This window comes from Protopterus annectens, chromosome 16.part0, assembly GCF_019279795.1.
Source record: "Protopterus annectens isolate FY-2018-M chromosome 16.part0, PAN1.0, whole genome shotgun sequence".
Lineage (NCBI taxonomy): Eukaryota > Metazoa > Chordata > Ceratodontiformes > Protopteridae > Protopterus > Protopterus annectens.
This window is the reverse complement of record NC_056750.1, coordinates 806,458,595-806,486,071: the sequence shown is the minus strand read 5'-3', so window position 1 is coordinate 806,486,071 and position 27,477 is coordinate 806,458,595. Positions and strand designations below refer to the sequence as shown.

Below are 27,477 nucleotides of genomic sequence, written 5' to 3'. Positions count from 1 at the left end.
TGCAATGAAGTGCACATTTCTAATAAGGAAAACATCTGTCAGGTTTTACAGACCTAGCTAGGCATCCAGTTTTTCTTTACAGGCTATACTGGGGGGGGGGGGGGTCAGGCAGCAAACAATAGCTCATGGCTTCCTTCCAAGGGGGAAAAAACATGCTTAGCTGTATAGCACCCCTTTATTGATCACCACTTAATCATACTTGTAATCAGCAAACATGCAGATATGTTCCCCATGTGAAAATGAGCTGGCTAGTAGGGAACAGGTACATACTTTAGAATACAGGAAAGAGAAGTTTGGGAATTCTGTATCTCAAACTTCATGACTACAAAGAGCACTCAATATTCTGACGTTCCTATTTTATTTACGTTTGTGTTTCACTGTTGCAGTCCTTACAAAATGGGTTGATTCCCAAAGCCCAGAAAAAATAAAAGGAAGGAGAAAAGTACAGTTTTGTACCTACCATAAATGTGGATGTTTGAGTGTATACCCTGCTGCAGTCATCACACTTGGGTTATCCTGCCGTCAGGCGGTCCCGCAGTCGGCCTGAATTCCAAAGTCTTGGTCCGGCGTTGGTTGCCGTCACTTCTTCCCTGACGTCAGAGCGCCAGGGGTATATAAGAGGCATCCAACGCCATTTTCTTCAGTTTTTCTTGCCCCAGATGTCATGTGCCCCCCCAAAAGGTGGTCAGTAGATAGTACCAATAATAAAAGTGTAGCACAAAAAAAACATCCCTCCAGCTATAAGCAAATACACCACAAAGGTTGTATCAGAATCTAAGGTATTGAAAGGTTTTAGTTAGGTCAGAGGGGATGGAGGGAGGGTAACCTGAACTGCAGCAGGGTATACACTCGAACATCTACATTTATGGTAGGTACAAAACTGTACTATGTTCATCGTGTTACCCTGCTGCAGTCATCACACTTGGGCTGAATCCCAAAGCTAAGGATGGGAGGTGGAGTCAAACAAGATTAGAGGAGGCTAGGAGGCCCTGCAAAACTGCAGTGGCGAAGCCAGCTCTAGTCTTAGAGCAAAGTGGCAAGTGATAGTGTTTGGTGAAAGTGTGCACTGAACTCCAAGTTGCAGCTTCCAGAATATCCTTGGTTGGCACCCCCCTGAGGAAGGCTGTAGATGTAGCTGCTGTCCTGGTAGAGTGGGGCCTTATGCTAGCAGGAACTGGTTTTCCATGGTGGGTGTTGCAAAAACGTATGCAATGTCCTATCCATTTGGAAATGGTCTGTTTTGAGATAGCCTTTCCTTGTGATGCTGTAGCATAGGATACAAAAAGCTGGTCAGATTTTCTGAAGACCTTAGTTTTATCCACATAGTAGCGTAGCTGCCTGTGAATGTCCGAGGAATGTAGGAGTCTTTCTCCTTTGTTCTGTGGATTTGGAAAGAAAGTGGGTAAATGGATGGTTTGATTTAGAGCCACACTGGATATCACCTTAGGCATAAAGGAGGGGTTAGTTCGTAGAGAAACTCTGTCTTGATGAAAAATGAGGAAAGGCTCTACTGCCAAATGTGCCTGAAGCTCTGAGACTCTTCTGGCTGAAGTAATTGCTAGCAGCAGGACAGTCTTCCATGATATAAACTTTAAGTCAGCTGAGAAAGGTGGTTCAAAAGGAGGTAATGTAAGTTTTTCCAGAACAAAATTGAGGTCCCAAGTTGGTGTTGGTGCTCTCCTGGGAGGTCTAATGTTTTTGGCCCCTCTGAGAAACTGCCTTAGAAGTGGATGTGAAAATAAGGGAGGATCCGTATTGTAGTGAGCTGAAATAGCTGAGGCGTGGATCTTAATACACGAAAAAGAAAGCCCTTTGTGTAACATTTCGGTTAGATATTGTAGAATCTGAGGTATGTCCGGCTGAAGGGTATTTTGGCCTTTAGCTTGGTTCCAGGCGCAAAACCTTTTCCATTTGTCTGAGTAGGCTTTCCTGGTGCTGGGCCTCCTGGTCTCCAGAATTACATCCATAACAGCTTGTGAAAGAGGAGCTGGCTGGTTGCTTAGGGGATTTGCCATGCAGCCAAATTTAAGGTTTTGAGCTGGCTGTGTAGAATCTGACTGTCTTGCTGTGTGAGCAGATGAGTAGCTTGTGGTAAAATCCATGGTGGGCCCTGGGCCATATTCCTTAATAGTGGGTACCAGTGCTGGCGTGGCCAGTCTGGGGCAATGAGTATCATTCGGGGTCTGTCCATCCTGACTTTCAGCAGCACCTTTGTGAGAAGGGGCAATGGAGGGAAGGCATATACTGTTAGCATTTTCCAAATGAATGAGTGCGTCTACTTTCCAAGCTTGATGGTGAAATGTCCTTGTGCAAAATTTTGGTAGCTGATAGTTTTGTGGGGCTGGCAAACAGGTCTATGTCTGGGAGCCCCCATTTTTGAGTTATCATTGCAAATACTTGCGGATCCAGTTTCCACTCGTGGGGATCCTTGATGTTTCTGCTTAGGTCGTCTGCCAATGTGTTCTTTTTTCCTGGCAGGAATTGAGCTTGTAATTGAACTTGGTACGCCAGTGCTGTGTTCCACAAGGTCATTGCTTGCCTGCATAGAGGGTAGGAGTGTGTACCCCCTTGTTTGTTTATGTACCACATTACTGTGGTATTGGCTGTCCTTATTATAAGCTGTCCTGGATGTAAGAGGTCCTTGAAGGCTGTCAGGGCATTCTGTACAGCGAGCATTTCTTTTTGATTGATGTGCAGATTTCTTTGATCTGCAATCCATATGCCTTGAACGCATCGTCCTGCCATGTGTGCCCCACCAGGCATAGTCCGATGCATCTGTTGTCATAATTTGCCTGGCTGGGGGTAAGGTGAAAGGCTGACCCTTATTGAGGTGACATGCCTGTGACGACCATAGAAACTCCTGTTGAAGGCAGAGAATGAGAGGTGTCATTGTTTCCAAGCTGTGGCTGTGTTGAGTCCATACGCTTTTTAGGTACCATTGTAATTTCCTCACATGCAGTTTTGCAAATGGTATTAGTAGTATGCAAGATGCCATGAAGCCGAAGGCCTGCAGAATTTTTCTTGCAGGGAGTTGGGTCTTTGTTGCCATTGTTTTGAAGTATTGAGTTAGTTGTAGTTGCTTGTCTGGCGTCAGATAAGCCATCTGGGCCGTTGTATTCAAGCTGGCACCCAGGAATGTCATATTTTGTGAGGGCACTAGTTTTGATTTCTTTTCGTTTACTGTGCACCCTAGGCAACTTAAAAGATGTTTTACAAAAGCCAGATGTTGTAAGAGAATGTCCTTGCTTTCTGCTTGGATGAGGCAGTCGTCCAGGTATGGATATATTTGAATTCCTCTTTGTCTGCAGTATGCAATTACTGGTGCCAGGCATTTTGCGAAGACCCTGGGCGCAGTAGATAAGCCAAAGGGCAGTGCAGAGAATTGGTAATGGGTTGAACCTGCAATAAAACGGAGGTATCTTCTGCAATTTTGTCTGATAGGGACATGCAGGTATGACTCCTTGAGGTCCAACGTTACTAGCCAAACTTTCTTGCCCAACATGGGAAGAAGCTGCTGTAGTGTTAGCATCTTGAATTTGGTTACTTGCAAGAAGGTATTTAGAATTGAAAGGTCCAGTATGGGTCTCCAAGCATTGTCCTTTCTGGGGACGAGAAAGAGACTTGAGTAAAATCCTTGGCCTTGCTCCTGTGTAGGTACCAGCTGAATGGCTCTCATGTCCATGAGAGCTGTAATTTGTTTTTGTGCCTCTACCCATTGATTTTGTGGCAGGTCTGGCATTCTTTTTATCCTTGGCAAGGTGTGGAAATGGAATCTGTATCCTTGTGAGATAATGTCTAGGACCCATTTGTCTTTTGTGACAATATGCCAGTTGTCTGCAAAAAGTGCTAATTTTCCTCCCAAGGGAGCTGCCAAGAGAGTTTTGCTTGGCAGTTTGAGGTTTAAGTCATTGTGTTTGCCTTCTAGTAGTTTGGGACCTGCCTTTTCCACCCTTCTGTGTTGCAGTGCCCCATTGGCGAGGTTTGTAAGGGATTTGTGCTTGTCCTCTGCCCCTTGGGCGCCTATATATACCCCTCTGTGGACTGTCAGAAGCTGGAAAGGACCAATTTTTTGTTGGCCAATTTCTGCTGAAGTGTGGGGGTTGTACCTGTAAGAAATCTTTGACCGTCTGCATAGATTTTGCCTTATCCTCCATTTTCTTCAAAACCTCTTCTGCTTTAGCCCCAAATAAGACATCCTGCTGTAAGGGTGCATCTAGTAACTTTGCTTTAACATGATCAGGCAGAGTTTGTTCCTTTAGCCAAGCATGCCAACGTATGACAGACCCAGTAACAGCTGCTCTACTGGAAGCTTCCAAGGAATCAAATCCACATTGTAAAGTATGTTTGCCCACCTGTTCAGCTGCATGCAACGGATCCTGCATTTCCTTGAATTCAGACTGTTGAGGGTGCGTGCTCATCTTGTTTTATTTGAGACATTAGGAATTGTTGGTATTTAAGCATGTGAAATTGGCAATTTAGTGCTCTCATAACTAGAGTAGCTGAGGTGTAAACCTTCTATTCCCCCACCTATCTAGTGCTCTGGAGTCCCTTTCAGAGGGTATAGGATTTTTAGCCATAGAAGCCTTAGCCCCTTTGGGACCCTGGGAGATTGTCTTTGGATCAGCAACAGGGCTTTTGTAAAGGAATTTGTGCGGGTCAGGCACTCTATAGTATCTATCTGGCTTGGCTGGAGCTGGAGGCAGAGAATCTGGATTTAGACTAGATTCTAAGTAGACATCATCCACAATGTCTAAAATTGGGGGGATAGCAAGAGGTCTTCGCTGGGGGAGTAAAAGAAACTCTCGGAGCCTTTTCTTTGAGTCGGAGTAGTCCTGACCTTCCCAGTGGAAATGTTCCCTCATGGTATGTAAGGTTTCCCCAAAGGAATAATCTTCAGGGGGAGAAGCTGAGGGAATGGAATCTTCAGCATCAGAATCTTCATAAGGGGGAAAGGAGTAATCCTGTTCCTCCGAGGAGCCTGAGGAAATAGACACTTGATCAGAGGAGGCATAATCCTCCTCTTGTCTAGGCCTTTTGTCAGGTGGGGGGTGGGAACCCCTGATCAAAGAAATCAAATCTTCAGCCATTTTAAGCATCTGTTTTTTAGGCATGGGGCCTTGAACTGGAGACTGAAGTGCAGTCTTTTTTGGTTTAAGAGGAGTCTTAAGCTTAGCATAAGATTTTATGGTGAGAGTAGTCGGGTCTGAAGACACCTTTTGGAACCGAAGGTGTTTCTACAGCACTGGCTTCTCCTTCTACAATGTCATCGGTAGGGCCTAAAGAAAATGGCTGCGTCAGCCTAGAACTCTCTGCTAGAGAATCCAAAGCGGTCTGGGGTTCCAATTCTGTGGTAGTCAGGGGCTGCGTCGGCGCCTCACTGAAAACTAGAGAACCGGCGACCGGCCCAGCAGAGGCCTCTGAGTCTGGCTTGGATCTAGGCTGCCTGTCTTTATCTTTGTGTTTTTTATGCACGCCGGTAGTTGGTTGCTCCGATGGCATAGTGTAATTAAATTTCCTACCGTAGTGTCGTGCAAAATCAAAGCGTCACTTTATAGTTTGCTTATTGAACCTAGCACAAAACAGACAACCAGTGACGTCGTGGTCTGGGCCTAGGCACGGTATACAATAAGAATGAAAGTCCTTATGAGGTATTTGCTTCCCACAAGAAATGCAATTATTAACTTTTTCTGACTGAGGCAAGAAAAGGTTCCCCAACGGGGTACTTAGCTTTGAAGACTTTGGACTGAAACCCGATTTGAAAATCTCAGGTGTCGGCCGACCGGCACTTGCAAACTGCTTCTGCTTCAGGCACTGCGCGGCAAGAAAGACTGAAGAAAATGGCGTTGGATGCCTCTTGTATACCCCTGGCGCTCTGATGTCAGGGAAGAAGCCAAGGCAACCGACGCCGAACCAAGACTTTGGAATTCGGGCCAACTGCGGGACCGCCTGACAGCAGGATAACCCAAGTGTGATGACTGCAGCAGGGTAACACTATGAACATCACCCACTGTTTAAGGATTGGTAAGGATGCCCTGCAACACTGCAGTGGCAAAACCAGCACTAGAAAAAAAGGGTAAATTGTAATACTTTGTGAAAGTGTGGACAGAAGTCCAGGTAGCTGCTTCCAGGATGTCCCTAGTAGACACACCTCTTAAAAAAGCTGCTGAGGTAGAGGCTGCTCTAGTAGAATGGGTCCCAATACTCTTTGGAGTATTCATTGTCCATGTTGGTGTGAATGACCTGAGACGTGCCTCCCTGGACTAAATGAAAAGAGACATGGAAAAGCTCTCCGATCTTGTAGCCCAGGCAGGTATGACACTAGCCCTGAGTAGCATTCTGCCATCACCCAGAATGATACTGCAGTACAAGGACAAAATGATTGACTTCAAAAATTGTCTAAGCTTTTGGTGTCATTCTAAAGGGATCCAGTATCTGTCTGACTGGAATGACATGGCTGACAGATCACGATGCTTGCCAGAGATGGCCTGCACCTGTCCCCCCCTGGGATTCTGGATACTGGCTAAGGTTCTTGCCTCCCCTATAGTGCCTTTTTTAGGCAAGGTTCAAATGACAAATTCACCACCGTAACAGGAACAGGCCAGCAAAAACTGAGGGTGATGCTACTCAATGCTAGAAGTCTAAATCTCAAAATGCACTCACTGGAAGCACTCCTTAAAATGGAGAACATCGATATCTGTGCAGTGACTGAGACCTGGTTCAAGGCTCCAAAGAGCACCCCTGCACTACCAGGCTACAACTCATAACACACTTTTCGGCCATGTAACCTGGACCGGAACACCAAAGGCGGAGGTGTGTCCATATTCATTAAGGATATCCACACCTCCAGGCTAGTTGCACAGCATAATGCATCTGAGGTTATCCAAGTGCAACTAACTCTGGGCAAAATTGCAATCCAAATTGTAGCTTGCTACAGATCCCCCACTATGCCCCAGGATTCCCACTCCTCTTTTCTTGATGTACTGGAAAATATTAGGGTTCAACCAAACACCCTAATAATGGGCTTTTTCAACTACCCCACCATTAACTGGGAAAACTACTCGTACCAACTCCTTCACTCAACGCTTTCTGGAATTCATAAACTCCAGTGCCCTGGATCAACTTATCCACACCCCCACCAGGGGCAACAATATCCTAGATCTAGTCATTACCAACATGAGTGACCGGTATTCCACACCTGAAGTCAACGCCTCACTGGTCCAATCTGACCATAAGCTAATCACCCTAGATATCCACATCCTGCCCCCACCTCCCCATTAAGGAAACCACGGTAAAACATTTCTCCAAAGCCAACTTCATGCTTCTTAAGACAGAAGCGGTGAACTTCATGACACCCAAGCAGACAGACAATACAGTTACAACTACTGAATCCTACACAATTGCACTTTATAAGCACTTACACGAGTGCATGGACCGTGCTATCTCAAACAGAACCAAGACGCTATTCGCCAAAAAAGGAAGCCAATCTAGTGGTCCTCTGCCATAAACAAACTGTACAACAGAAGGAAGAAACTGTTACAAAAGAGAATAAAATCCCATGAGTGGCGGAGCTCCCTGGTCAGCCTCCGTAAGAAGCTGCGATCCCTGACAAAATCCTCCAAAGCTAGTTACGAAAAAAAAAATCGCCACTGATTCTAAAGACAACCATAAAGCATTCTATAGCTATGTAAAAAATCTCAATGGCAACACTCATAGTACAGTTGTGAACCTACCATAAATGTAGATGTTCGAGTGTATTCACTGTTGCAGTCATTACACTTGGGCTATCCTGCTGGCAGGCTACCCGCAGTCAGCCAGAATTCCAAAGTCTAGGTCTGGCGTCGGTTGCTGTCACCTCTTCCCTGACGGCAGTGCGCCAGGGGTATAAAAGATGCAACCAACGCCATTTTCTTCAGTTTTTCTTGCCCCAGATGTCAGGTGCCCCCAAATAGGTAGGCTGAAAAAAAATTATGCCAAAAAGCATGCATGTACTAAAATAAACATTTCCTTCATCTACAAGCAAATACACCACATAGGTTGTATAGACTAGAGAAGTACAGAAAAGTCCCAGCAAAGAAAAGGGGGACGGTGGGTGGGTAATCTGGACTGCAACAGTGAATACACTCGAAAATCTACATTTATGGTAGGTACACAACTGTACTATGTTCATCGTGTTTCACTGTTGCAGTCATTACACTTGGGTTGAATCCCAAAGCTGAGGTTGGGTGGCTGGGCCTAAATAGGATTAGGAGAGGCTACCAGGCCCTGTAGAAAGTACAGTTTTGTACCTACCATAAATGTAGATGTTCAAGTGTATTCACTGCTGCAGTCATTACACTTGGGTTATCCTGCCGTCAGGTGGTCCCGCAGTCGGCCAGAGTTCCAAAGTCTTGGTCCGGCGTCAGTTGCTGTCGCTTCTTCCCTGACGTCAGTCGCCATAAGATGCAGCCGCCGCCATTTTCTTCAGTTTTTCTTGCCCCAGATGACAGGTGCCCCCAAATAGGTAGGCAATACATATTGCTAATAAAACATACATAAGAAATAAAAACAATACCTTTAGCTACAAGCAAATACACCACCTAGGTTGTATAGGATAGAAAGGTATAGATAAGTCCCAGCTAAGAAGGTGGGGATGGAGGGTGGGTAACCTGGACTGCAGCAGTGAATACACTTGAACATCTACATTTATGGTAGGTACAAAACTGTACTATGTTCATCGTGTTTCACTGCTGCAGTCATTACACTTGGGTTGAATCCCAAAGCTTTGGTTGGGTGGCTGGGTCTATAAGGGATTTGGAGTGGCTATGTGGCCCTGCAGCACTGCAGTGGCAAAGCCAGCTCTGGATTTAGAGTAAAGAGGTAAGTGGTAATGTTTGGTAAAGGTGTGCACTGAACTCCAAGTTGCAGCTTCCAAAATATCATTGGTTGGTACTCCTCTAAGAAAAGCTGCTGAAGTGGCTGTGGCCCTGGTAGAATGAGGCCTAATGTTGTTAGGCACAGTTTTACCATGTTGTGTGTAGCAGAAACTGATACAGTGTCCTATCCACTTTGAAATGATCTGTTTTGAAATAGCCTTTCCCTGTGATCCTGCAGCATATGATACAAAATGTTGCTCAGTTTTTCTGAAAGCTTTTGTTTTGTCCAAGTAGAAACATAACTGCCTGTGTATGTCCACTGAGTGAAGAAGTCTCTCCCCTTTATTCTAGGGATTTGGAAAAAATGTTGGCAAGTGAATAGTTTGGTTAAGAGCCACACTGGATACCACTTTTGGCATAAATGTAGGGTTTGTTCTTAAGGAAACCCTGTCTTGATGAAAAATGATGAAAGGTTCCACTGCCATTAGTGCCTGTAACTCTGAGACTCTTCGTGCTGAAGTTATTGCCAGAAGCAGAGCAGTTTTCCATGACAAAAATTTTAATTCTGCTGAAGTGGCTGGCTCAAAAGGTGGTAAAGAAAGTTTTTCCAAAACAAAGTTGAGGTCCCAAGTTGGTGTAGGTGCTCTCCGGGGTGGTCTTATGTTTTTAGCCCCTCCGACGTATTGTCTTAGTAATGGGTGAGAAAAAATAGGAGAATCCATGTTGTAATGAGCTGAAATGGCAGAGGCGTGGATCTTAACAGATGAAAAGTAAAGGCCTTTGTCCAGCATCTCAGTTAAGTATTGTAATATCTGAGGAATATTTGGAACAGGGTCAAGGCCTTGAGCCTGGTTCCAAGCGCAGAATCTTTTCCACTTTTCTGAATACGATTTCCTGGTGCTGGGCCTCCTGGCCTCCAAAATGACATCCATAACAGCTTTAGAGAGAGGTGTTGGCTGGTTGGCTATGATATCTGCCATGCAGCCAGATTTAAGGTTTTGAGCTGGCTGTGCAGGATCTGATTGTTTTGCTGAGTCAGAAGATGAGGAATTTGAGGTAAAATCCATGCTTTGCCTTGAGCCAAATTCTTTAAGATTGGGTACCAGTGCTGACGTGGCCAGTCTGGGGCAATCAGGATAATTTTTGGTCTCTCTAGTCTGGCTTTTAGGAGTACCTTTGATAGGAATGGCAGTGGTGGGAAGGCATAAACATTTAGTGTTTTCCAGCTGAATGAGAGAGCATCCACTTTCCATGCTTGTGTGTGGTAAATCCTTGTGCAGAATTTCTGTAGTTGGCAGTTCAGGGGGGAGGCAAACAGATCTATGTCTGGACACCCCCATTTTGTGTTATCATGCTGAATACTTGTGGATTTAATTTCCATTTATGAGGATCCATGATATTTCTGCTTAAGTCGTCTGCCAGAGTATTTTTCTTTCCTAGCAGGAATTGTGCTTGCAGATGAACTTGATAGGTCAGTGGTGTGTTCCACAAGGTCATAGTTTGTCTGCATAGGGGGTAGGAATGAGTGCCCCCTTGCTTGTTTATGTACCACATAACTGTGGTGTTGTCCGTCTTTAGTAGTAGTTGTCCTGGATACAGAAGATCCTTGAAAGCTGTCAGGGCATTTTGTACAGCTAACATCTCTTTTTGATTTGGTCTGCGATCCACTTGCCCTGGATACATTTTCCTGCCATGTGTGCTCCCCAGGCGTAGTCTGATGCATCTGTTGTGAGTGTCTGCCTGGCTGTGGGTAAAGTGAAAGGCTGTCCCTTGTTGTGGTGACATGTCTGTGCCCACCATCGAAACTCCTGTTGTAGGCAGGGAATGAGTGGTATTATTGTTTCCAAGCTGTGACAGTGTTGAGTCCAGACACTTTTTAGATACCACTGTAACTTCCTCATATGCAATCTGGCATATGGTATTAGTAGTATGCAGGACGCCATGAACCCCAAGGCCTGCAGAATTTTTCTTGCAGGGAGTTGGGTTTTTGTTGCCATCAAATGAAAATACTGAGGTCAGTTGTCCTTGCTTGTCTGGCGTGAGATAAACCATCTGGGCAGTTGTATTTAAGCTTGCACCCAGGAATATTATCTCTTGTGAGGGCACTAGTTTTGACTTCTTTTCGTTTATAGTGTACCCTAGGCCCATAAGTAATATTTTTACAAACGCCAGATGCTGTAGTAGAATGTCCTTGCTCTCTGCTTGTATAAGGCAGTCGTCAAAGTAAGGATATATTTGAATTCCTTTCTGTCTGCAAAATGCAATTACTGGTGCCAGGCATTTTGTGAAGACCCCGGGCGCAGTAGATAATCCAAACGGCAGTGCAGAAAATTGGTAATGCATTGTGCCAGCTGTGAATCTGAGGTATCTTCTGCAATTTTGTCTGATAGGGGCATGCAGGTATGCCTCTTTGAGGTCCAAAGTAACAAGCCAAGCCTTCTTGCCCAGCACGGGAAGAAGGTGCTGTAGTGTCAACATTTTGAATTTTGGAATATCCAGGTAAGTATTTAGAATAGACAGGTCCAGTATGGGTCTCCAAGTTTTGTCCTTTCTGGGGACCAAGAAAAGTCTTGAGTAAAATCCCTGTCCTTGTTCCTGTTCTGGTACTTTTTGAATAGCTCTCATGTCCATGAGGGCTGTAATTTGTTTTTGTGCCTCTGTCCATTGGTTTTGTGGCAGATCTGGCATTCCTTTCGGCCTTGGTAGAGTGTGAAAGTGGAACTTGTAACCTTGAGAAACAATATCCAGAACCCATTTGTCTTGGGTGATTATATGCCAATTTTGTGCAAAAAGTGCTAGTTTCCTCCCTAAGGGAGCTGCCAAAAGGCAAGAGCTTGGCATTTGAAAGGGGAAGTCATTGGAACTGTTTCCTATAAGGTTGTGACTTGTCTTCTCCTCCTTTAGGGGTTGAAGTACCCCACCGTCTTAGTCTGTAAGAACCTTGGGGTTGAGATCTGCCTCTTTGTGGTCTGACACTGGAAAGGACCAATTTTTAGAAGGCCAATTTCTGCTAAATCTAGGAGGCTGTACCTGTAAGAAATCCTTTACTGTCTGCATAGATTTTGCTTTATCCTCCATTTTCTTTAGTACCTCTTCAGCCTTAACACCAAACAAGATATCATCCTGTAAAGGAGCATCCAATAATTTTGCCTTAACATGATCAGGTAAACTTTGTTCTTTTAACCACGCATGCCTTCTTATCACAGATCCTGTAACTGCGGCTCTACAAGACACCTCTAATGAATCAAAACCACATTGCAGAGTATATGTTTTCCCACTTGTTCAGCTGCATGCAATAAGTCCTGCATTTCCTTATGATCAGGACCTTCTTAGCTTGTAGGCATTTTCTGTTTTAGCAAAGACATTAAATATTGTTGGTATTTAAGCATGTGGAACTGGTAATTTAAGGCCCTTACTGCTAGAGTTGCAGACGTGTAAACTTTCTTCCCCCATCTATCCAATGCTCTGGAATCCCTGTTGGAGGGTACTAGATTTTAGCAGTGGAAGCCTTTACCCCTTTGGGACCCTGGGAAATAGTTTCTGGATCAGCAGCAGGGTTTTTATAAAGAAATTTGTGAGAGTCAGTGACTCTGTAGTACCTGTCAGCTTGACTGGAGCTGGGGGAAAAGAATCAGGGGTTAAACTAGATTCAGAGAACACATCATCCACAATATCTAACACAGGTGGAATAGCCAGGGGCCTGTGCTGAGGCAATACCACAAAATATCTGAGCCTTTTCTTGGATTCTGAATCATCCTGGCTCTCCCAGTGGAAATGCTCCCTCATGATACGTAAAGTTTCCCCAAAAGAGTAATCCTCAGGAGGAGAGGCTGAAGGGATTGATTCTTCAGCATCACAGTCCTCATAGGGGGGGGGAGAGTATCCCTGATCTGAAGAGGAATCAGAGGAAATGGAAACCTGGTCAGAGGAATCATAGTCTGTATCCTGCCTAGGCCTTTTATCAGGAGGGGGTTCAGAACCCCTGATCAGAGTAATTAGGTCTTCGGCCATTTTGAGCATCTGTTTCTTAGGCATGGAGGCCTGTGCAGGAGAATGCTGTAATTGTTTCAGTCTTTAATGGAGTTTTTGACTTGGTTGCTGTTTTGATGGTAAGCTGGGAAGGTCTGAAAACACCCTCAGAAGCCGATGCCTGCTCAGCGGCTCTGGACCCATCTGAGGGAATAGTTTCCGTAGGCCCAATACCTTGAGTTTCCAGAGGCCTAGCTGTCTCCACGTGGGAGTCGGAGGCAGCCTGTGGCTCTGAGGCAGCGGGAGTCAGGGGCTGCGAAAGTGCCTCACTGAGCACCGGCGAACCGGCGACTGGCCTGGAAGAGGCTTCGTCATCAGTTTTGGACCTCGGTTGCCTGTCCTTATCCTTGTCTTTGAGTTTTTTATGTATTCCGGTCATCGGCTGTTCCGACGGCATTGTATAATTGAACCTTCAGCCAAAATAATGGCGAGCAAAATCAAACAGACGTTTAATAGTGTGTTTGTTAAATCTAGCACAAAACCGACAACTAGTGACATCGTGGTCTGGGCCTAGGCATGGAATACAGTAAGAGTGAAAATCCTTATGAAGTATTTGCTTCCCACAAGAAATGCAAATATTAACTTTTACTGACATCGGTCTGAGGCAAGAAAAAGTTTCCCCAATGGGGTACTTAGCTTTATTGAAGACTTCGGTCCTGAAATTCAACTTCGAAAATCTCAGGAGTCGGCCGACCGGCACTTGCGAACTGCTTTTGCTTTGGGCACTGTGTGGCAAGAAAGACTGGAGAAAATGGCGTCGGCTGCATCTTGTATACCCCTGGAGCACTGACGTCAGGGAAGAAGTGACAGCAACCGATGCTGGACCAAGACTTTGGAACTCTAGCCGACTGCGGGACCGCCTGACGGCAGGATAACCCAAGTGTAATGACTGCAGCAGTGAAACACGATGAACATCTGCAGTGGCAAAGCCTGCTCTGGATTTAGAGTAGAGAGGTAAGTGGTAGTGCTAGGTGAAAGTGTGCTCTGAACTCCAGGTTGCAGCTTCTAAAATGTCTTTGGTTGGTACTCCTCTGAGGAAGGCTGCTGAAGTGGCTGCTGCTCTGGTAGAATGTGGCCTAATGCCCTTAGGCACCGATTTGCCATGTTGTGAATAGCAGAAGCGAATGCAGGGTCCTATCCATTTTGAAATAGTCTGCTTTGAGATAGGCTTTCCTTGTGATCCTGCAGCATAAGCTACAAACAGTTGCTCAGATTTCTGAAAGCTTTTGTTTTGTCTAAGTAGAATCGTAGCTGTCTGTGTAGGGCCAAAGCGTACAGAAGTGTCTCCCCTTTATTCTGGGGATTTGGATAGAATGTTGGCAAATGAATGGTTTGGTTAAGAGCCACACTGGATACTACCATTGGCATAAATGTTGGGTTTGTCCTTAGAGAGACCCTGTCCTGATGAAAAATGATGAAAGGTTCCACTGCCATTAATGCCTGTAGCTCAGACTCTTCTTGCTGAAGTTATTGCTAGGAGCAGAGCAGTTTTCCATAAGAATTTTATATCAGCTGTATTGGCTGGCTCAAAAGGAGGCAGTGTGAGTTTTTCAAAAACAAAATTGAGGTCCCAGGTAGGTATTGGTGCTCTCCTTGGGGGGGGTCTTATGTTTTTTGCCCCTCTGAGGTACTGTCTTAGTAGTGGATGAGAGAAAATAGGAGGTTCCGTATTGTAATGAGCTGAAATGGCAGAGGCATGGATCTTAACTGATGAGAAGGATAGGCCTTTGTCCAGCATCTCAGTTAAGTATTGTAAAATCTGAGGTATATTTGGAACAAGTGGTTCGAGTCCTTGTGCCTGGTTCCAAACAGAGAATCTCTCCCATTTTTCTGCATAAGATTTCCTAGTGCTGGGCCTCTTGGCTTCTAAAATGACATCCATAACAGCTTTAGAGAGACAGAATGGCTATATTATCTGCCATGTAGACAGATTTAAGGTTCTGAGTTGACTGTGTAGAATCTGATTGTTTTGTTGAGTCAGAAGATGAGGAATTTGTGGTAAAGGCCAGGCTGGGCCTTCAGACAAGCTCTTTAGGATTGGGTACCAGTGCTGGCGTGTCCAGTCTGGGGCAATCAGGATCACTTTTGGCTTCTCTTGTCTGACTTTTAGGAGCACTTTGGGAAGAAGAGGCAGTGGAGGAAAGGCATAAACTGTCAGGGTTTTCCAGGTGAATGATAGAGCATCCACTTTCCATGCTTGTGAGTGATAAGTTCTTGTGCAGAATCTCTGTAGTTGGCAGTTGTGAGGGGAGGCAAAAAGATCTATGTCTAGGCGTCCCCATTTCCTTGTTATCATGCTGAAGACCTGTGGATTTAGTTTCCATTCGTGAGAATCCATGAGATTTCTGCTTAGTTCGTCTGCCAGTGTATTTTTCGTTCCTGGCAGGAATTGTGCCTGCAGATCTACTTGATAGGTCAGTGCTGTGTTCCACAAGTCATGGCTTGCCTGCAGAGGAAGTAGGAATGTGTGCCCCCTTGCTTGTTTATGTACCACATAACTGTGGTATTGTCCGTCTTTAAAAATAGTTGTCCTGAATGTAGTAGATCCTTGAAGGCTGTCAGGGCATTCTGTACAGCTAGCATCTTTTTGATTGATGTGAAGATGCATTTGCTCCTTGGGCCACATGCCCTGAATACATTTTCCTGCCATGTGTGCCCCCCCAGGCATAATCCGATGCATCTGTTATTATTGTCTGCCTGGATGTGGGTAAGGTGAAAGGCTGTCCCTTGTTGTGGTGACAGGCCAGTGCCCACCGTCTACCATTGTAGTTTCCTCATATGCAGTCTTGCATATGGAATTAGTAGAATGCAGGATGCCATGAAGCCCAGGGCCTGCAGAATTTTTCTTGCAGGGAGCTGGGTCTTTGTTGCCATCATTTGAAAGTAATGAGTCAGTTGCCTTTGCTTGTCTGGCGTGAGATAAGCCATCTGGGCAGTTGTATTTAAGCTTGCACCCAGGAATATTATCTCTTGAGAGGGCACTAGCTTTGATTTCTTTTCAATTACTGTGTACCCTAGGCAAATTAGTAATCGTTTTACAAACACCAGATGATTTAGTAGAATGTCCTTGCTCTCTGCTTGAATAAGGCAGTCATCCAAGTAGGGATATATTTTAATTCCTTTTTGTCTGCAAAATGCAATTACTGGTGCCAGGCATTTTGTGAAGACCCTGGGCACAGTAGATAAGCCAAAAGGCAGTGCAGAGAATTGGTAATGCATTGAGCCAGCTATGAATCTGAGGTATCTTCTGCAAGACTGTCTGATTGGGACATGCAGGTATGTCTCCTTGAGGTCCAAAGTAACTAGTCAAGCCTTCTTGCCCAGTATGGGTAGAAGTTGCTGCAGTGTTAACATTTTGAATTTTGGAACATCCAGGAAAGTATTTAGGATTGAAAGGTCCAGTATTGGTCTCCAGGCTTTGTCCTTTCTGGGTACCAGGGAAAGTCTTGAGTAAAATCCTTGTCCCTGTTCTTGCTGTGGTACTTTTTGAATAGCTCTCATGTCCATGAGAGCAGAAATTTGTTTTTGTGCCTCTGCCCATTGGTTTTGTGGCAGGTCCGGCATACCTTTCGATTTTGGAAGGGTGTGAAAGTGGAACCTGTAACCCTGAGAAACAATATTCAGTACCCATTTGTCCTGGGTGATCATGTGCCAATTTTGTGAGAAAAGTGCTAGCTTTCCGGCATTTGTAGAGGGAAGTCATTGGGACTGTTTCTTATAAGGTTGTGATTTGTCTTCTCCTCCTTTGGGGGCTGAAGCACCCCATTGTTTAAGTCTGTATGAGCCTTGGGGCTGAGATCTGCCTCTTGGGCGTCGGTATCTGCCTCTTTGTGGCTTGTCTGACACCGGAAAGGACCAATTTTTTGAAGGCCAGTTTCTGCTAAACCTAGGTGGTTGAGCCTGTAAGAAATCCTTTACTGTCTGCATTGATTTTGCTTTATCCTCCATTTTCTTTAGCACCTCTTCTGCCTTAACACCAAAGTATCATGCTGTAGTGGACCATCCAATAATTTTACTTTAACATGTTCAGGTAAACTTTGTTCTTTCAACCAAGCATGCCTTCGAATGACAGAGCCTGTAACTGCAGCTCTACAAGAAGCCTCTAATGAATCAAAACCACATTGCAGAGTATGCTTTCCCACTTGCTCAGCTGCATGCAATAAATCCCGCATTTCCTTAATGTCAGGACATTCTGAGTTTGTAAGCATTTTCTGTTTTAACGAAGACATGAGGTACTGTTGATATTCACGCATGTGAAATTGGCAGTTTAAAGCCCTTACAGCTAAAGTAGCAGAAGTGTAAACTTTTTTCCCCCATCTATCCAGTGCTCTAGAATCCCTATCAGAGGGGACAGGGTTTTTTGCAGTGGAAGCCTTAACCCCTTTGGGACCCTGAGAAATTGTTTCTGGGTCAGCAGCAGGGTTTTTATAAAGAAATTTATGAGAATCTGGGACCCTGTAGTACCTGTCTGGCTTGACTGGTGCAGGGAGTAAAGAATCAGGAGACAGACTGGATTCAGAGAAATCATCATCAACAATATCAAGCACAGGAGGGATAACCAGGGGCCTGTGCTGAGGCAATAAAATAAAATCTCTGAGCCTTTTCTTGGATTCGGAATAATCCTGGCTCTCCCAATGGAAATGCTCCCTCATGGTGTGCAGGGTTTCCCCAAAAGAATAATCCTCAGGCAGAGAGGCTGAAGGTATAGATTCTTCTGCATCAGAGTCCTCATAGGGAGGGAGGGAGGGAGAGAATATCCCTGATCTGAGGAGGAATCAGAGGAAATAGAAACCTGGTCAGAGGAGTCATACTCAGTGTCTTGCCTAGGCCTTTTATCAGGAAGGGAATGGGAACCCCTGATCAAAGTAATTCGGTCCTCGGCCATTTTAAGCATCTGTTTCTTTGGCATGGATGACTGTCCAGGAGAATGCTGTACTTGTTTCCTTGTCTTTAATGGTGTTTTTGACTTTGCCTTGGCTGCTGTAGTGGACTTAAATGTGAATGTCTGAAAACACCCTCAGAAGCCGATGCCTGCTCAGTGGCTCTGGACCCATCTGAGGGAATACTTTCCTCAGGCCCAATACCTTGAGTTCCCAGAGACCTAGGTGTCTCCACGTGGGAGACAGATATGGCCTGTGGCTCTGAGGTAGCGGGTGTCAGGGGCTGTGAAAGCGCCTCACTAAGAACCGGCGAATGGCCTGGAAGAGGTCGGTTTTGGACCTCGGATGCCTGTCCTTTTCCTTGTCTTTGCGTTTTTTATGAATTCCACTCGTCGGTTGTTCCAACGGCATTATGCAGTTAAACCTTCGGCCAAAGTAATGTAAAGCAAAATCAAACCGACACTTAATAGTGCGTTTGTTGAATCTAGCACAAAATCGACAGTCATGGTCAGGGCCTAGGCAAGGAATACAGGAAGAGTGAAAATCCTTATGAGGTATTTGCTTCCCACAAGAAATACAATTGTTAACTTTTACTGACATCGGTCTGGAGCAAGAAAAAGATTCCCCAACGGGGTACTTAGCTTTATTGAAGACTTCAGTTCTAAAATTCGATTTCGAAAATCTCAGGAGTCTGCCGACCGGCACTTGCGAACTGCTTTTGCTTCGGGCACCGCGCAGCAAGAAAGACTGAAGAAAATGGTGTCGGCTGCATCTTTTATACCCCTGGCGCACTGACATCAGGGAAGAGGCGACAGCAACCAACGCTGGACCTAGACTCTGGAATTCTGGCCGACTACGGGTAGCCTGCCAGCAGGATAAACCAAATGTAATGACTGCAACAGTGAAACACGATGAACATCTGCTCTGAGTTACAGCACAATGGCACTAAATATACAGACCCAGCTGATATTGCCAACATCCTGGCAGATAGGTTCAGTGCTAACTTTACCCCCCTCCCACCCCCTAAAGGGCCCATCTCTATACTGGAAGAATGCAAAGTTCCTGTAATCATGGCTGCACAAGTAAAAAACACACTCTCCAAAGCCTAGAACACAGCATCCATGGGACCAGACAACATTCCAGCCTGCATTCTACACGAACTACAGAACAAACTGGTACCCCACTTAATTCCATGTTCAATCATAGCCTCACCTCAGGCTTTGTGCCTGCTGAATGGCGCACAGCAACAGTTATCCCATTCCAAAAGGGGGGAGCCACCACCGACCCCGGGAACTACCGCCCCATTAGTCTGACGAGCCTGGTCTGCAAGGCCATGGAATGAATCATCATGGAACTTACAAACAAAGACATTGGTAATCTCAAACGCTGGACCCCACCCAGTTCGGGTTTGTAAAAGCAGATCATGTCTCCTAAACAGATCCAGTAACGGCAGCCCTAGAGGAGGCCTCCAAGTAATCAAAACCACATTGCAAAGTATGCTTTCCAACCTGTTCTGCTGAATGCAATAATTCCTGTAACTCTATTTTCCACACAATCAGAAATCAACATCATTTTCTGTTTCAGTAAGCCCATAACATGCTGTTGATATTTAAGCATATGAAACTGGCAGTTTAAAGCCTTGATTGCCAAGGTTGCAGACGTATAAACCTTCTTACCCCATCTATCCAGCGCCCTGGAATCTCTATCAGAAGGGGAAGGATTTTTGGCTGTAGAAGCCTTTACACACTTGGGACCCCGAGAAAAAGTCTCAGGATCAGCAGCAGGATTTTTGAAAAGAAATTTGTGGGAGTCAGGAACCCTGTAATATCTGTCTGGCTTACTAGGAGCCGGAGGCAGGGAATCAGGAGCCATGCTTGATTCCGAGAACATATCATCAACAATGTCTAATACAGGAGGTATTGCCAAAGGCCTATGCTGAGGAAGAAGGAAATCCCTAAGCCTCTTTTTTGATTCAGAGAAGTCCTGACTCTCCCAGTGAAAAGGTTCCCTTAAAGTATGCAAAGTCTCTCCAAAAGAGTAATCCTCAGGAGGAGATGCAGATGGGATGGATTCCTCTGCATCAGAATCCTCATAGGGTGGAACAGAAAATTCCTGATCAGAAGAGGACTCAAAAGAAATGGAAACCTGATCTGAAGATTCATAATCAGTGTCTTGCCTAGGCCTCTTAGCAGGGGGGGGGGGTTTGGGAACCCATGATCAAGGTAATTAAATCCTCAGCCATTTTGATAATCTGTTTTTTAGGCATAGGGGGCCTGAGCACGTGGCTCATGCGTCATTTTTTTTAGACAGAGAAGTTGTTTTTGACTTTGTTTTTGTTGCTGGCATCGGTTTAATATAAAAATGTTGAGGCCTGAAAACACCCTCAGAAGCCGGTGCCTGCTCAGTGGCTCCGGACCCATCCAAGGGAGAGACGTCCGCGGGTTCAATACTCTGAAGATCTCGCAGCATTCCGGACTCCGAATGGGTCTCGCTAGAGGCCTAGGACTCAAAAGTAGCAGGTATCAGGGGCTGCGAAAGTGCCTCACTGAGTACCGGCGACTGGCTTAGGAGAAGCTTTGTCGTTGGTTTTGGACCTCGATGGTCTGTCTCTTTTTCTTTGCGTTTTTTATGAATTCTGGAAGTCAGATTGCTAACCGACGACATTTCAGGGTAATTAAATCTTGAACCAAAATATTTAGAAGCAAAAATATACAGACGCTTAATAGTGCATTGGTTAAATCTAGCACAAACCCGACAGCAAGGCACGTTGTGATCAGGGCCTAGGCAAGGAATACAGTACAAATGAAAATCCTTATGAGGTATTTGCTTCCCACAAGTAATGCAATTATTAACTTTTACTGACATCGGTAAGGAGCAAGAAAAAGTTTCCCCAATGGGGTACTTAGCTTTAGTTTGAAGATTTCGGTTCTGAAACTCGAATACGAAAATTTCAGGAGTCGGCTGACCGGCACTTGCGAACTGCTTCTGCTTCGGGCACCATGCGGCAAGAAAGACTGAATAAAATGGTGTCGACTGCATGTTTTAAAACCCTGACAACCTGACGTCGTGGAAGAAGAGACAGCAACTGACGCAGGACCCAAGACTTTGTTATTCAGGCCGACTGAGGGCAACCTGCCAGCAGATTACCCAAATGTAATGACTGCAACAGTGAAACACGAAGAACATCTGGGACTGGAGGAGATGTTAAGTGTTTCCCTCAGCAGAATCACAAGAAGTAAAATATTAAGTTAAGCACATTTCAAAAATAGTAAGGTGCAGCAGTAGAGAGATGTAGTCATATTGTAGAATAAGTAAGTTGCTTTAGATATAGCTTACATATGGTAGTTAGCATGCTGAGTATACAGGTATGTGAAAATAAAGACGCATTAAGATATTACCCTGATGTGGTATGGGAATAGAGCCAAATGTTGTAAATGAATTTTCTTTTAGGGACAGCTTAAATGAATAGATATTAGATACTGGGATGAAGTTCCAAGCTTTGGCCACAAGCAAGATGGGGAGGTTGGCATAATGGTTACAGAGTTTACCTTACAGATACAAGGTGCAGTTTTTTTTTTTTTTTTTTTTTTTATTTTATAAGAACAATAACAGTAACATATTTACAATCAGTCATAACTAAAACACAATATACAGAGTCCATAACAAAGTTAAACATTTGTATACGTTCAGGAAATCAATTAAAAATTTTGCAATAATAAGTGCAACTTTTTTTCTTTGTTACAACTTTCCTTGCAACTGCAAAGATTGACCATAGTATATATACATGAGTTTTGGGTATAACTTCTGGTACTGGTACATTAAAAAAGATGAGAGAATCAGAAATTATACAATTATCATTCCATAAGGCTTTACAGAAATTTCTGAATTCACTTCAAAATAAAGATAACCTTGTACATTTAACAATCGTAGGATACCAATCAGCATCTACTGCTTTGCATCTCCAGCATTTCATATCATTCTTTTTATACATTTTTGCAATTCTTTGTGGTGTGAAGTAACATCTATGGAGACATTTCCAAGAGTATATCCCTCCAGTAAGGGGAGACTGTTGTTTTTTATTGATCTTAGGAGGATTTTTTTATTGTTAGTAGTGAATCCTTCTTTGCTTATTTTAGTAAAATAATCCCAGTAAGAGGAGTCTATAAAACTAAAATCAGATCTAATGGTTTTATAGATTAAAGATATAAATGAAGTGCCGCTTAAAGAGCCATTAATAATATTAAACAATAGTTCCAGTATTTTTGTAATGAGAATATAATGTTGTAAATTAATTCTCTACATGTTTGTACATCTATCCAATTGTTATGATGCTGGCTATACCTAGCAATTAAATAATTAGCTGGATGAATTTTGTTTGTGGACAAAAATTAGTTCCAATATAACAAGTTACTCTCTTTGAATTCAAGAATTTTATTAATATCAAAGATCATTAAACACTCAGTGTAGGCAATTGGAAAGGCAGATATTAATAGTTTTTTAATTAACTGGTTGGATTGAGTAAATCTTTTACAATTCATTATTATTAGGTTGATGAAAGAACAAGATTTTCATTTCTGTTTATCTTGATATATATTTTTAATGACCATATACATATATTCCTATGTATTTTAATAAGAGGCTCAAGTAGCATTTTGTTATTAGTTAATAAAGTGTTAATTAGTTAATAAAATGTTTTCATGTGTTAATTTCCAATATGAATTGTATGAGAAATTTATCCATAAGAAAACTGTGTTAAAGATAGCAGCATTTATATAAAAGTCAACACTGGAGAAGCTAATGCCTCCCTCCTTCTTTCCAACTTGCGTTGTGTCTTTGTAAAGATATCCTAGGGTTTGGGGGGAGGGTACCAGAGAAACGTTAATAGAATATTGTTGATCTTTTTTGAAACTTTCTTAGGTGGGTGAATGATCAGGGACTGGCTAATATAAAGGATTTGGGGTAATGATGTCATTTTAATTAACATTAGTCTGTCTTCGAAAGTAAAATAAAATCTGTTCCAATTATCTCTATAAGATTAGTGACCAAGTTTATTAAATTGTTGTAACTTACAGAGATTGTTTCTTTGAGATTCGAATTAATGGAGACACCTAGAAATTTAATTTGTGTAATATCCCAGTTAAAGTGTTTGTAATTTCTCATTCTAGTAGTGACATTTTTATTTATTAAGAGAGAGTGAGTTTTGTTATGGTTAAATTTTAAACTTGACTGATTTTCGAATAAGTTTAAAGCATTAAGTAAGTGATCTAAAGATATTTCAATGTCCCCGCTAGTGAGTAATAGATCAACAGCAAATAACTGAATCTTTGAGGATAGGTCCCTATTGAGGTTGTAACCTTTAATATGTACATTACTTCTGATATACTTAGCCAATGGTTCTACAGCAAGGGCAAAAATTAAGGGGAAAGAGGGCAGCCGTGTTTTCTAACTTTTATGAGTTTTAAAGAAGAGGATAGAAAAGAACCTATCTTTACGAAAGAGACAAGGTGCGGGGTTTAATTCTTACATGGTGTAATTGGCTAACCTTCAAATGACCCAAAAAGGCAGTTAGCCTAGTACTAATCTATGAACCTATGAATTTATGAGCTTTGTCCTACAGATTTTTTTAGTTTACAAATTTCAAGCAGTTGTCTGCCAGTAGAGTGAAGGGATTTTGTTTTAAGACAGTGTTGGCCAGTGTTGAACAGCAGCACAATGGTGCAGCAGATATCACTGTCACCTCACAGCAAGAAGTTCCTCTGTTCGATTCTTGGCTGGGATGCCTTCTGTGCAAGAGTCTGCATGTCCTTCCTATGTTCATGTGGGTTTCCTCCAGGTGCTCCGGCTTCCTCCCACATTCTAAAGACATGTAGCAGGTGGACTGGACACTCTAAATTGGTCATACATGTGAGTGCGCATGCAAATGTGTGGTGTGGAAGAACCACCATGACAGGGCTTGCCAAATGACGGTGTAAACCTTGGCTCTAGACGATTGACACTGCTGAAGTGACACCCCAACCCTATGTGCAAAAATGGGAAAGGGGCTCTGGATAGAAGGATGGATGGAGTACTGGAGGGTGCAACTTATAGCAGGAGGGAAGAAGAGTGATGAATCATTTTGTGAGCTGCAAGAACTGCTACATGATGAAGTAATTCAATCCAGTTTAGTGATTTAAGGACAAAGCAATGATGTAAATGACAGGGTTAATTGGCTGCAAAACTTGCAACTTTATTAAAGCATTGCTCTAGCTTGGATTTTAAAGTAGACTGTAGATTGGTCAAGATGAGCAAGCCATACAGAAGACAAGATAAAATACACAAGTTACTACAGTTGTTCTAGTCAGATTAGTAAGAAATGTTTTCACTCTATAAAGCATTCCTAGTTTTTGGCAAGTTTTTTTTTTAAAACATTTTTGTGTGTGTGTGTGTGTGTGTGTGTGTGTGTGTGTGTGTGTGTGTGTGTGTGTGTGTGTGTGTGTGTGCGTGTGTTTGTTAACAAGAAATGTCATTAGTAAACCATCACTTACGACACCAACAATCATACATTAATATAAATGAAAACAAACCACACCAACAGAATCCTAGTTGCAAGCAGTTTACATCACAAATCATACTGACACTCCCATTTTGCAAACATTATAATTCACTTACAATCTACCCAATCATTTTCAGTCAAACATTACATAGCTCATCAAGTCCTGCCTTATTTTAAACCTCTAAGTACTGTTCCCACAATTCCCATTTTTTCCTATATAGTTTGCTCCTATCCTTATCTAAAGATCTCAATTCCAGTTGCTTTATCTCTGTTATATTCACTACTTCTAGTATAGTGGGTTCAGATTTTGATTTCCATTTTCTAGTAACTGCCTTTTTGGCAGCCAACATAATTAGACACAGCAAGGTCTTACCATGCGTAGGCAATTCAGCTATATCACAGCTCAGAAAAATCATCTCCCTCTTCACACCAGTCTGCCCATCCAGCATCCCCACAGTGCATCTTGCAGGGAATCCTTAAAGTCCGCCAATTCACTGCATTCAAGAAAATATGTTCACAATAACTTCTTTCTTCCCAGTCATACCTCCAACATTTCTGTCTACTTGAGGAAAAGTTCTCTGTGGAGTCTATTTGGGGTATAAAAATAAGTAAACACTTCAAAGCAAAAATCCTAAATCTTCTAGATTTTGTTGCATATTCAGGAGACATACATATATTCTTCCATTATTTCTTTGTGAATTACTTATCCAATCTCTCTTCCCAGTCGTTTCTAACCTCATCTGATGGATTCTTATAGTTATATATTGCAATATTTTATATGATCTAGTAATTATTCCTATTTTTAATGGCAGCTTCTGCTCCAGATTCTACTAAAAACTCTACCAGTGCTTGTCTTTAATCTAGGATTCCCCCATTTCTTTTACTTTGTCTATACTCTGATATCAATCCCCTTGATAGTGAAGGCAATCTCTAATCTGCAGTCCAAATAAATTATTTGCATCTTCCCATTCTATCACCTTTCCCTTTCTAGTTATTTGCTCCCAATACCTTGGTTCCTTTGCCAATTCTCTCTAATAAATTCCATCTCCCTCTTGCCTATTGTCTATATCCCTAATTGCAGAATCTCCTTTCTCCATTCCTGCATTGGCTTAGTACTTAGGTTACTTTGTTACTTTATAAATAAAATATTCCGTATGATTCTCCTTAAAGGCCTGCATCCAAAATCCCAGTCTCTCCTTATTTCTAGAGCTTCCTCCCGTTTAATCATCATCCTTTCCACTTTGAATTATAGGTTTCTGCTTGTACTATGCATAGGAGCCTTAACTGTATAGCTCTGAAACACCCCTTCAGATCAGGTAATCACAATCCTCCCTGTTCTACTGGAAGAATCAGCTTATCCCACTTGACTCTTGTCATTTACCCCTCCCAGATAAAATCATTCAGCTCTTTATTAATTGCTATCCACAATTTCTCCTTTGGTTGATAAAAATATGCCTGACATGTATAAGATTAATGGGACTAAAAACAGTTTAACTGCTTGTATCTTCCTATCCATCTCCATCTAACAAAGCTTCCACGCTCTCAGATTTTGTATAACCTTTTGTTTAGTCTCTTCCCACGGGTCTATATTACAACATTGAAGTTTCAAAACTTCGAATGTTCTAATATCGACCCCTATTCAGCGAAAGCTGAAAACATTGAACATACAAAACAGCACATTTTTTCCTAGGGAGAAAATTTGCTGTTCCAAAACACATACACACAACACAAGCACACCAAACAAACAGTAATCCACACACATACACCTAAAATCTTACACCTAACCCTACACTAAACTATACATACACCACTAACTATCCACTTACCTTAACCCAAACCCTAAGGTCTGTCACTATCGCACACTCACCTCACCCACGCCCTAACCCTAACTCATCTACCCCACCCTAACGCACACGTCCACACAATCGCACACTTACCTGACCCGCTCCCTAACCCACCTAACCCACCCTAACCCTCACGTCCACACAATCGCACACATACCTAACCCGCGCTCTAACCCTAACTCACCTAACCCGCCCTAACCCTCACGCCCACACAATCGCACACATACCTAACCCACACCCTAACCCTAACTAACCTAAACCATGCTCAATCGCACACTTACCTGAACCCAACCCGTAACTTTCCACCACAGCGCTGAAAATACTGAAGCAACAGAAAACGGGCAACTAAATTCTTTCCCAAGGAAAAAATTTGGTTTTCTGTAGCTTCAATAGTTTCAGCTTTCGCTGAATAGGGGTCGATATTAGAACATTCGAAGTCTTGAAACTTCGATGTTCTAATATAGACCCCTTCCCACATATCCTTAGCTGCCACACCCGAATAATTTTTAATCCACACTCCTAAATAGTTCATTTTATCATGTCCCCATAAATATGGATATTGCTGAACTAATTCATATGTGGATACATAATTTACTGCTATTGCCTTTGTTTTAGCTTCATTAATTTTGTATCATGAAAAGATCTGAAACTGTCCCAAAATGTCCCACAACACTGTAATGTCTCTTTCTGGTTTTGTCAGGTATAAAATATCTGCAAGTAGAGCCAACTTTTCTTGACTAATATACCAATTACATCCTTGAATTTCTGAGTCTCTTATTTTCTTCTCCAATGCTTCTAAATATATTGAAAAAAACAAAGGGGGATAAAGGATGCCCCTGCTTGGTTCCTCTGCTCAAGCAGAAAATATCAACGAGGACCCCACCCACTTTAATTTTCACCTCCAATCCCTCATATTGCCTCCTAATCAACCTTATAATTTTTTCAGGAAATGCTAATGCTTCCATTGCCCTGCTTAAAGTCCCAGCTTACTCTGTCATATGCTTTCTCTTCATCAAGACCCACCAACAACAATGGTACTTTCTTACATTCTGCTTCCCTCTGGATCATCATTGTTCTATTAATGCTGTCAAATGTTTGTCTCCCCTCCACAAAACCACACTGATCCATATCCATCAATGCTGGTATTCTTTTTGCCATTCATTTAGCCATTATAGACACAGACTTTATAACCATGGTTTACTATTGAAATGGGCCTATGTGAAGCTGGATCTGATGACTTTACCCTCCTTAGGTATTACAGCTACCACTGCTTTCTTCCAGGATGTTGGGATGTGTCCTTCTCTTAAAATAGTGTTAAACAAAACCTTCTAGATCTTTAT

General features: G+C 43.0%; 1 protein-coding gene across 2 annotated transcripts in view; it reads right to left on the bottom strand.

The window, feature by feature from the left end:
* The window catches only part of PRPF4 (pre-mRNA processing factor 4), a 981,057-nt gene that overhangs the window by 334,362 nt on the left and 619,218 nt on the right, over positions 1-27,477 (bottom strand). The gene's annotated exons all lie outside the window — the stretch shown is intronic.